The following is an 11,810-nucleotide window of genomic DNA, read 5'->3' on the forward strand; positions in this document are numbered from 1 at the left end:
GGTGATGTGAAATGTATTTTTTAAAAATATGCATCAAAATGAGCAGCATTTAAAAAGTTATCTCCCTCGAAAGGGCGAGCTTCAGCTGTCCCATAAATAAGCACCAGATTTGGGAAGAAAAGTTATGGGTCTCCATTTTGTCCTGCTTCTCACCTTGTGGCCGGTTTCCTCATCTGTATTATGAGGACTGGACCAGATGATCAGTGGTTCTCAAACTCTGACTCTAAGCCCCTATGATGCCAATGCTACTTCAACTATTTGCTTTTTAGGTAGAGGATCCCTAACTTATCCTATTATGCTTTTTCCCTAAGGGTGATATGTTGAACTGGCTTTTTCTCCTCCACTAAGCAAGTTTCCATTCCCCCCCAAACCCTCCCCAAACCCCTTGAGCGGAGAGTCTCATCTGAAATGTGAAGACAGCCCATCTCCCCACAGATAGCCAGAGACCCAGAGCAGTCAGGACAGCAGCTGAAGGCCCCTCTCCAGGCCGAGCCTGCAGTCATCTTGGGCATCCTGAGCATCCCTCAGCTGGAGGGGCTTTCCCCGCTCAGTGCCTGGACCATTGCCAAGAAGATCTGTCCAGCTGTAAGCCTGATTTTATATAGTTATTTTCACTTATTTTTTATTTCACAAGATGTAAACGAATCTGTTTAACTAGGAAATCACGTCCCTTGAAAGTGATTATAACCTAATTTGACATGCAGTATTTGTACACTTATTCTAGTGTTATGATGCATTCACCATGTTTACATAAATAGAGATTTCTGTATAATTACTACAAGATAATGTAAAGAGTTAATCACATGAAATCCCCCAAAATCTCATTTGGGTAAATTTTTTTTTTTTAATTTGAAAGTAAAATTTCCTTTGGAAACAAAGTGGGCCCATTTCCAAAATGTTCTATAAATCATCTTTGAGAGCCTTAGAAAAACATCTCCTTTCTTCATCCATTCTTGTTTGCTCATTTATTGACAGAGTCAGATAATTTACTGTGTACCTATATGTGCCAGATACCAACAGAGATAAAATTGACACATTTCTTGCCTTCAAGAGCATTACATCTAAAGAAGTCTGGAAGACTTCTTGGAGAAAGGTGAAGCTCTGCCTTGATCTGTTCTGCTTACCTTTGACTTTCTACTATGTTTTCTTCATGAAAAATACATTGGAAGAAATATACAAGAATGATTTGCATAGAAAGAAATGGAGGAGGGAGAGAGGCCAAATTAGCATGAAATTCTAGAGGAAGAGTTGCAAATATTTGAAGTGTTCTCTTTTTATATCTTATTAGCTAGGAAAGGTATTTCCCCCCAAACTGAAATATTTTACTAAAATTAAGAAGGAACAATCACATAAAGAACAACCCAATAGTTCTATACCAATTTAAGAAGGGCCTATTTGTCTCTCTTCCTGAGGTTAAATAAATGCTTCTCTTTGCACTGAGTTGCTTCCATTCATTCTGTTCATACCATATGTGTAGCCCCATCTTAGCATCTTTGAGGGTTAAAATTTAGGAAAAAGGCCTGCCAAGGTAGATCACGCTGTCTGAAGAGTATAAAGAGGGCTGGAAAAACGTCTACAGTGGCATCAGTGCTGGAAAGGTGAGGATGTCACTGCAGGTGCACATTTCACAAACAACATACTCTCTTGTCACTTTCACTGGACGCTGCACATTCAGGTGAACCACGGATGAGAAAGTCCTTTCATTTCCCCTGGGAGAGCTATTCCTCCATCAACACGTTCCTTCTCTCAAATCCTTGGGCTCTTCTCTTTACTGTGTTTTCTAGAAGACAAATAACATTTAGACATAGTTGTAAAATAATATCTTCGGTGAAATAGGACAACTATTTATTTTTAGGATGAGTTCCATACAATTCCCATCCAAAAATTGTCAGGATGAGAGCTAGAGATTCAAGAATGGAGTGTCCCAATACTTCAATGAGATGTTACTCAAATCAGTGTGCACGGGTAAAAGTACCGAGTATGCCTTATTGTTCATGAGTTCATTTAGTTTACTTCAGAAAGAAAGAACCCAAAGTATACATCGTTTGGCCACAAGGTCCTACAGAACTGAAACATACTGTGTATTAGAGTGAGCATGGTATTATACCATGATTTGTTCAACTATGTATTCCTAAACTATTTCTAGAATTGACTTATTCCTAAGCCATCAATTAGGCAACCCTTAAAACATAATACCCTACAGGCTAGCTAATTAACCAAGTACAGCCTATTTGCTATGTAGGTTTTCCATTCAGGTCTGAGTTCCATTTTGTCCTCCCATTACAGATGCATCATAGAGTCATCTTTGTGAAGAAGCATAATAATGTACTTTGGATCCTAGTTCTGCTGTGAGTCCCATGGTCCTAGGAGCAAGTTACTCAACCTCTCAGTGCTTTGGTTCCACTTGCTGTAAAATGGAAATAACAATTCCCATTGTTGTGGGGATTTAAATACCTTATCACAGAGGGGACTTAGAGCTTTGCCTGGCACATTGTGAGGGGATAGTCAATGTGTGCTAATTATAGTGGAAGCTGCAGTAATCATGCTGGCCTTGGATGGCATTCATATACACTCACTGCTATATTGTACCTGTTCATTTTCATTCAGCCTATTCCCTAAATTCTAAGCCCTTGTGAAACATTATTAATGCCAATAGGAGCCTAAGGTAATGAAAAATAATCTGAGTATATGTATTCTCTCTACTTCCCCAAATCCCTAAGGTATTTTTGTCTTCCATCAATGTGGCTAATTGTGAAGTGACTACATTCATGACCACTTTTTTATTTGCATATTTGATGTTTCTAGTGGAAACACTAGACACTAACAATGACACTATCAATAATATGGGAAACTTCCTGATTAAAAAAAAAGTCCCTTTTTATTGTCTGCCTCTCCTTTTGGCCCACTTTCCTTTCTAAGTGACCCTACTCACCCAAGCCAGACTACAGAAGATGAACATGCAGGAAGTGTGAAATTTCCAAGTTTCACCTTCCCTCTCCTTCCACCAATCTGTGCTTATTAAGCTCCTCGGGTAAGTTTACTTATATTTGACAGGAGTTCTTTATTGGCAGTAATCATCTTAGGAAAAGAAATGCTCTTTCCTGCTGCATCTGTAGCATTTTCATAGAGCCACATCCAAGATAACTGGATATAGTCTCAAGGGAATGACAGCAAGTTTCTGAGGAGAGTCTTCTCTGTAAGAGCACCACATGCCCCAATTTTGAGGCGAATGCCCCAGTTTTAACATGCTGTCTCCCCTGTGTTCCCAAGAGCAGATCTAATGTTCTCTTCCTCCAGGTCTCTGTTGATTGCCTGAACTGTGATAGTGCTGCTTGAAATGGCGAGGGAATGGGGTAGAATTGGAGTTATCCAAATCAAAAACATGTCGGATGAGACTCACAATCCAATAATAGACACTCTATGAGGCCTCCCTGAGGGTTGTCGGGTTTTTAGCAGAATATTAGCTGGCTACTTAACACACTCTATTGTCTTCACTTAAAGGCTCTAAATCCAGAAGCTTTGTTTAGTTTTACTAAATAAGATACCTAAGGAAATGGAATCCCTTTTACTCTCAACTACTATGGATGAGGGGAAAGCATTCCACTGTATCACTGCTCTTTGCACACTGCAAGAAAATGCACTACCATGAAGACCTGTGTCTGGTCTGCTTATTAAAGTGTTCATAGAATCATTTAATGCAGCTACTTTTCCTTTCATGCTTTTCAATGGAGGGACATGAGAAATAGGTTTTTTGTTTTTAATTTCCTCTAAGCTCTAAAATGCAACATTTTGGATTTGAGAAACCCAAATAAAAGACAAAAAAGTACAGCAGTGTCTTGCTAAATGTTATATTGGTTTCTAAATAAGCTTAGGAGAGAGCTTTAGTCAAAACAGGATTACAATTTCTCTGGCTCACCTTCTGCAAACATAACTTGCTTCTGCCTGTGGCACACCCAAAGTGGAATATTAGATGTTAGATGTGAGATTTATAAAAAGTGATACAGACAGAAAAAAAGCAACGCTTCTAATAAATAATATATTATTATAAGAGAAACAAAGTGATTGAGTAATGTCACGCTAAAGACTCCTCTCCAACAGCTAGAACACCTGCTCCAGCATTGTTTTTGTTCAGGTTTGTTTTCTTTGCTTGGTAGAACTACATCCAGGAAGAATAACCTACATGAAGTCATTTACCAAGGTGACTAAACTACCTTCTGTTAGGATGTCAAACTGTCCCAAATTGGGAGACCAAATAGGAATTGGGATGTTGGAGTGAGCACATACTGTGAAACACTGATGGTTATTCTCATCCTAACTGCTCACATGGACCTCAGACTGCTTTTGAGAAATCTCACCAAGGCCCAGGGACCATTTTACACACTGCCTTTCTAAATTTTACAGTGAAAACAACCCAAACTGGAATGAATCAACATGTGTAAAGGACTGTGAGGCAGCTCTTGTCTCTCCCTAGATCTCAATGATTGTTACAGAGGTGAAGTTTCCAGTCATTCCTCCAGCTCCAAATTGTTATTTGATCTATGGCAAATGTCAACAGTTACTGGGGACCTATTTATTTCTATTGCATGGGGGAAAATCCACCTTATTTATCAGAGGGATCAAATGTAGGCAAGAGGCCAAAATGTGGCTGAAAATTTACAAGTGTCCTGTGATCAATATTAATAACAAGTTTGGGCCTTATTTGGTTAGAAAAATCATTATTACTAAGTAAGAACAAGCTTGGATGTTGTAAACACATTTCTTATACAAGATTCCTGATTTATCCACTTGCTATCTAATCTATAGGCCACAAAATATATAGTCATCTTGATGCCATCCATCCTCAAAGCACTGACATCTCCTATTCTAGAAAAGGCCATTTCACATAGTTTTCTATTATAATAGCTGAACTTGTCTCTTAATGGGATTCAATGGGGTTTCTAGAGTAGAGGGAAAAATAACAATCATTTCCATTTCTTCTACGTCTTCAAAGCAAGATTTAGCAATGATTTCACATCTTTTCTAAAGGAACAGGCTCTGAATCTTGGGCCATGGGAATCAGTTGTGATAATCATGCAATGATACTCTTGAACCTCTAGTCTTTTCTAAAGACTATTTAGCATGGGTTGGCCTATATTTGCTAGGCAGTCTGGGAAGCTGAAGAAACAGAAACTTATTTTCTCACAATTCTGGAGGCTAGAAGTCCAATATCATATTGTTGGAAGGGTTAGCCACTTCTGAGCCATGAGGAAAGGGTCTGTTCCAGGCCTTTCTCCTTGGCTTATAGATGGCCAACTTCTCCCAGTGTCAAAAAAAGCTCTTCCCTCTTTGAGTATGCCTGTATCCTAATCTCTTCTTTTAAGGACAGAAATCATATTGGATCAGGGCCCAACCTGGTGATCTCATTTTAAAGGCTCTGTCTCCAAATACAATTACATTCTGAGGTGCTGGGGGTTAGGACTTCAACAAATGAATTTTGGGAGGATACAATTTAGCCCATAACAGTAAGGGATGTACAAGTCATCCAGCCAATACATGGGAACAAAACCCATTCTGTCTACTTCCACTTAATTCTAGTCTTGGGTTAGTGATTATTGCATGGCTATATGAGTCAACTTTTTCACAAATTAACATCGTTGTGCTTTAACTACCTAATACCGCATGCTTGGAAACTTAGACTTTATGAACGAGTGTGGAGGAACATATATCAGTGTGCAGAGATCCTGGATATAATAACACTCTTATGATGCCACTTACTTTTTATGGACTGTAGAGCATTGAGCTCTGATGCCCAGGGATCCTTCTGGACCTACTACTTTTTTAAACAGTAAAACAGCAATAAACATAACATTAAAGTAAGTTATCTAAATTGCAAATTAATGTAGCAACTGTTTAGCATATAACTAGACAAATGCATATGAGAATGTTCATCAAGCCTATATGGTGGGAGCCTCCTGGCATGAAGAGAAAGTCTTCAAGTGTGTCCTGTGACATGTTTTCAGATAAGTCACTGGTGTATTGTGGCCAACTTGGGATGAAGAACTTGGAAAAGTTGCCACGTGTGCAGTTCATTTTAGGCAAACCACTACTTAGCTAGTTGATCTGGGGTTCTGGGCTTTTCAATAAACTGTACTTCATTTCAGGGCTGTGGATGACATCAGAGAAGTGTTCTAAGTCCATGAGAATCACTTGTAAAGAAAAATACCCAAAAAACTTTTGGGTGCCTGCTTTGTGCTGAGCACTGGGGGGTTTGAGGTGCCTGCCCTCAAGGCTTGTGGACAGGTCAGACACCTACCTGAGTGATGATAAGACAATGTGCTGATTGAGAGAGGGGCACACTGGCAGGACCACGATTTGGGGAGACTGAAGAAAGCTTACTGAGAGTGTAACATTTGACCAGGCTTTGAAACAATGATATCACAGGTAGAAAAGTGGGGCAGGTCATGGACATTTGAAAGTGTGTGGCATATTCAGCAACCAGCACGTGGTGACGTGGCTGTGTGAGGGGAGTGAGAGAGAAATGGGAGTTAAGGTTTGAAAGCAGGATAGGGACACCCAGTCAACGGCCTTGTACACATACTAAAATGTCCAGATACTGTCTTTTGGACAATGAAGACCAGTATTTATTTTTTTTAAATTTACTTTTGCTAGCTTTATTGAGATGTAATTGAAATTTAACTTTGTATAAGTTTAAGTTTTACAATGTGTTGATTTGATATATTTATAAATTGTAAAATAACTACCACCATAGTATTAGCTACTCCCTCCATCCTGTCCCATAATTACCATTTTCTTTTCGTGGTAAGAACATTTAAGATCTACTGTCTTTGTAACATTCAAGTACATGATACAGTACTACTATACTGTACCTACAGTACAGGTACTATACTGTACCTACAGTACCTACTACTGTAGCTACAGTCACCATACTGTACATTAGATCCCCAAACTTAACCTTGTAACTAGAAGTTTATGACCTATGACTGATATCTCCCCATGTTCCCCAACCCCTGGTAATTACCACTCTACTCAGTTTTTCTAAGTTTGGCTCTTTTATATTCTACATGTAAGTGATATCATATAGTGTTTGTCTTTCTCTGACTTATTTCACTCAACTTAATGCCCTTAAAGTCCATCCAAGTTGCTGCAAACAGCAGAATTCCCTCTTTCTCGTGGCTGAATAATATTCCACTGTATGCCTATACCACGTCTTCTGGAGTACCTGAATCTGGTTTCATCATTTTAAAGTAAATACTTCTAGCATTAATGTAGCAGAAGACCTAGAGGGACACACTGGAACTATTTTGAGCTCAGAAAACTATGACAAAGAGCTCAACTAGGGCAATGTCAGCAGACAGCATGGACGACAAAGTAGAGAGAGTTATAGGATGCAGAAGGAACAACATGAGTTAGATGCAGGGTCTAAAAGAGAGAGGGAGGTCTTCCTTCTTTACCCTGAATTCATATAGCTTTACTGGTGTCTCAGCACAGGATTTTGCTGAGGCCATTATGTTACCCCATATTAAAAAAAAAAAACAAAAAAACAAAAAAAAACAAAATCATGGCTATAAAGATTGCCTATAGATAGTGTAGAAATGCACCACTCACTTTTGCCATTGAAAAAACCCCCACACTTGTTTATTCAATCTCTGATTCACTAACTTTTTTACATTGACAAGTTAGACAAAAGTGAAACTGCAAAGACCAGTGCTGGAACTTCCCTCCATCAATGATATCGGCAACTTCTTTGCTGATTAGATAATCACTTTGAATGTTTTCTTAACTTTTTATGCTGTTCACAATGTAACAGCTATAAACCCAAGATACCTTTAATCTGTATGATTGACATTTCTCCCACCATTTTCATAAGTTTTCAAATCAACAATTTACCAAGCCCTGATTTGCAGCATGTGCTCATTTTCAAGGTACAAATACTCCCACCATGGCTGAGTTCAGGGTCCCAACATGATGCTATTGAGCACAAAGTGGGAAAGAGATGAACAGTATCGCACCATCCTGTAGTATTTTAGCGCAGGATACAATTGACCTAAACATCTCGAGAGTACAGATGAATGTGGTAAGATAATTGGGAAGGGAGAAGTGTTGAATATATATTACCTTTCTTTGTAACATGATTTCTCTAAGTTTTCCTTATTTACTTTTTAATAGTGGTTGTACCTAATCAGCAACTCAGAAAATTCCTGAAGAGTTAGCCATCAGTTCTCACAATCTCAGCATATCCTGACTCATATGAAGGACACACTGAGGGTGAGCAGAGAGCTCTAAGGCAGTCGCTCAGGGACCCAGGCTGAAAAGCCTCCACCGTCTTGCAGCTGTGCCATCTAGAAAAGACTGCCTCCAAAATTACGACAGAAAGAGGTGGGACGGTCACATGAGTTGGACAGAAAATGACATATTTTCCTTAAAATTCATTTTCTTGAAATGTTTAAAAGATTACAATCTATGTCAAGGCTGGTAAACGTTTTCTTTCTCATGCTCAGGAATTGGAAACACTGAGTTAGTCTATACATTGTCTGCTATGGTCACACCACCACAAGATGAAATATCTTCTTGCAGGGAACCAGAAATCTTCCTGACCAGGGGCACCTGGGTGGCTCAGCTGGTTGGGCGTCTAACTCTTGGTTTTGGTTCAGGTCATGATCTCCGGGTCGTGAGCTCAAGCTCCACATTGGGCTCCGTGCTCAGTGCGGAATCTGCTTGGGATTCTCTCTCTCCCTCTCCTTCTGCCCCTCCCACCGCCTCAAAATAAATAAATAAAGTCTTAAAAAAAAAAAATCTTCCTGTCCAAAACTGTCCTTTTCATAGTCTTTCTCATCAGTAAATAGAACCACATACAACCAGTCATTCGTGTCTGCAACTGGGGACATTTGTTCCCCTAACACTTAAAATCCAATAATTTGACAACTCTTCCTCCAAAACATGACCTGATTCTTCCATTTCTTTCCATCTGCACTTGGAGGACTCTGCTCCAAAGCCACATCATCTCTCCCCAGGACCGCCTGAAGAGCCCCCAACTCCCACGACTTTCTTCTTTTCCAAACTTCCTCACTTCAACCCATTTTCCACAGTGCAGCCAGAATACTTTTTAAAATGTTAATCAGATTATGTCATTCCACTGCCTAAGTTTATTTTCTATTAAGCTTAAAATAAAATCCAAATTTCTTAACTTGCCTGACATAGCCCTATAGACTTTGATCCTGTCTGTTTCTCCAACCACATCTTGTTCCCTTTTCCCTTTTTGGAGTACTTCTGTCACACAAATGTTTTTGAGCTCTGTGAACATACCAAGTCTTTGCCTACGCCGTCCTCTCTACCTGCAATGCTCCCATGCTTGCCTTCGAGTTCTCAGCTCAAATATGTCTTCCTCTGAAAGATCTTCCTTGGTTGCCTAACCTAAATTAATCCTCCCTAGAGTTTTCCCATAGAACCCATAGTGCTTATTATGAATTATTTAAGTTTTTATTTAAATTCCAGTTAGTTAACATACAGTGCTATATTAGTTTCAGGTGTACAATACAGTGATTCAACACTTCCATACATCACCCGCTGCTCATCACAAGTGCGCTCCTTAATTCCCATCCTCTATTCAATCCATCCCCCTGCCCACCTCCCTTCCGGTAACCATCAGTTTGTTCTCTAAGAAATATGGAACACTTCATGAATTTGCCTGTCATCCTTGCACAGGGGCCATGCTTATCTCTGTATCATTCCAATTTTAGTATATGTGCTGCCAGAGTGAGAAGAGTACTGACCACAATTTAAATTGTCTGTGTGTGCATGTGTTCAATGTCCATCTCCCCTACTAGAATGGCAGTTCATGAAAGCAGTATGTTTCATTTGTTCAGGATGATATACCCAGTACCTATATACCACCTGGCACATTTTAAGTCCTCTTGGAGACCGGGAGGAAAGAAGAGAAAGAAGAAGAGAAAGAAAGTAACAAGGAAAGAAAGAGAAAAACAGAGAGAAAAGGAAAGGAGGGAGGAAGGAAAAGAAAAAGGTAGTCAAGCTAGCATATTTTCATTTCTACTCATTTTTTTCACTAACAAGATGGGTGACCTTAAGTAAGTCACATAACCCGCTTTGTTATTTTTCCTGCCCGTAAATGTTTGAGCGTCATCCTAGATGGGATGCCGTCAAGAATAGAGACAACAGTCTGCATTTGTGGGGGAGGGAGGGGAGGAAAGTTGGAGTAGAGGGGGGGAAGATCTAGAAACAGGTCGGTCCTACTGTGGGGTTGGGTCTCTGGGGGTGGGGAGAAGGCAGGGGGCGGAACCTCAGATACCTTTGTTTTGCGAAAGCAAGGAGCACCCAGCCAGTGATACAGGAACTCTGTTAAGAAGATGGCACTGCATGGTCCTTCCAGGCCGATGGGCTGGTGGACTTCCCCACCCCCAGCATGGAACAAGCACCGTGATCCTGTAGTGGAGGAGAAGAGCACGGAAGCGGCCCTGGGAGGCCCTGAAGGCAGCTTGCCTCAGAGGTGATCCGTATGGTTTGGTGACTGTGGCAGTACTGACACGTGCCCAGCAGACAGATGGCAACCAAGGGCACACACCCCACCCCTTCCAGCCACCTCCATCACCTCGGTACTATGATGAGAGACAATCTCAGGGATTTGATGGGAGGAAGCTCCAGAGACTGGGTTGACATGACACCCTCCTGCAAAACAAGGCCTCGAAATAGGAGAAAAATTCACACAAGAATGGCTATATGTACTTGCACACCTGAATCTATGAGTTGAACTCCAACCTGCCACATAATAATTTTGATTAGTTTCCTTTGTCTTCCACCTCATTAACCATGTGCTCTTGGTTCCTCTCATCCCTCACTCTTGTCTGATCTCTGTCTCCATCTATCTTCTCCCCATTTCTTCCTTTTATTCTTCCTTCCCCCAGTACCCTCCTCCAGACATTTTCTTTTGTACTGCACACTACCTTGTAGCCCACAGAATCCAGAGCAGAAGAAGCCGAACCCCGAAATGGAGGCCCCCGTCTAGTCTCTGCCTCCCTCATGGTCCCTCCAAGCTCTGTGGCCTCAGTCATGTTTTCTGATGTTTTAACGCCTCTCTTGTCTCCCCTGCTCCCCCAGTGATTTTCTGCAGTCTCCCTTTTTCTTTCCATGTTGGTCCTTAGGACTCTTCTGTGATTTCACTAATAAAAACATTTCCATTAATCAAAACACCTTAAAAAAGAAAAAGAAAAATCTCTCTGCCTATGATATAATGGCCAAAATCCTTCCCCTGACTTTCCGTACTTCTCTAAAATGGAAGACTCCGCACTCACTGCTTCCACGAGTCTCTTACCGAAACCCTTTTCTCCAGATGGACCTGGACTTGTTACTAAATTCACACACGTCTTCATCTTATCCAAGTCCCTGCTTTTGCACCTACTGTTCCCTTACCGAAGTGACCGCTCTCATCCTCTCCCCCTGTGCTCATATCATCACGTTTCAAGGAACAGCCCAGGCCTGCTAGAAGCCTCCCGGTGCACACTAGCCACGTAACCAGTCCCCCATACTCCCAAACCTTACAGCTTTTATACTTCTCTTGGACTCTTATTATCACTGTCATGTACGGTTATTTATCTTTTTAGCATATACATTTTCCCTTCTGAATGAGAGTATTAGCTCTTCACCATCAGGGACTTACCTTTTTACTATTAGTATTGTTGTTATTATTCTTTTTAACAGTGAAAACAGTGCTACACATGTAGCAGGTTCCTCCTTAAAGATGCACTGAATAACACTTACTGAATGAATCAATGGCATCAGCTTAATATATGTCTATTAAT

At 40.5% G+C, this 11,810-nt stretch overlaps 1 non-coding gene across 1 annotated transcript; it reads right to left on the reverse strand.

Annotated features, from left to right (window-relative positions):
* Positions 1 to 9,657: 9,657 nt before the first annotated feature.
* Positions 9,658 to 9,766, reverse strand: LOC114198538 (U6 spliceosomal RNA). The gene has a single exon (XR_003607133.1). It is a non-coding gene; the product is annotated as a U6 spliceosomal RNA (small nuclear RNA).
* Positions 9,767 to 11,810: the final 2,044 nt, after the last annotated feature.

The sequence above is a fragment of the Eumetopias jubatus genome, unplaced genomic scaffold (genome assembly GCF_037043125.1).
Source record: "Eumetopias jubatus isolate StellerSeaLion01/CBP00866 unplaced genomic scaffold, mEumJub1_p1.0 scaffold_9, whole genome shotgun sequence".
In the NCBI taxonomy this organism is placed as follows: domain Eukaryota; kingdom Metazoa; phylum Chordata; class Mammalia; order Carnivora; family Otariidae; genus Eumetopias; species Eumetopias jubatus.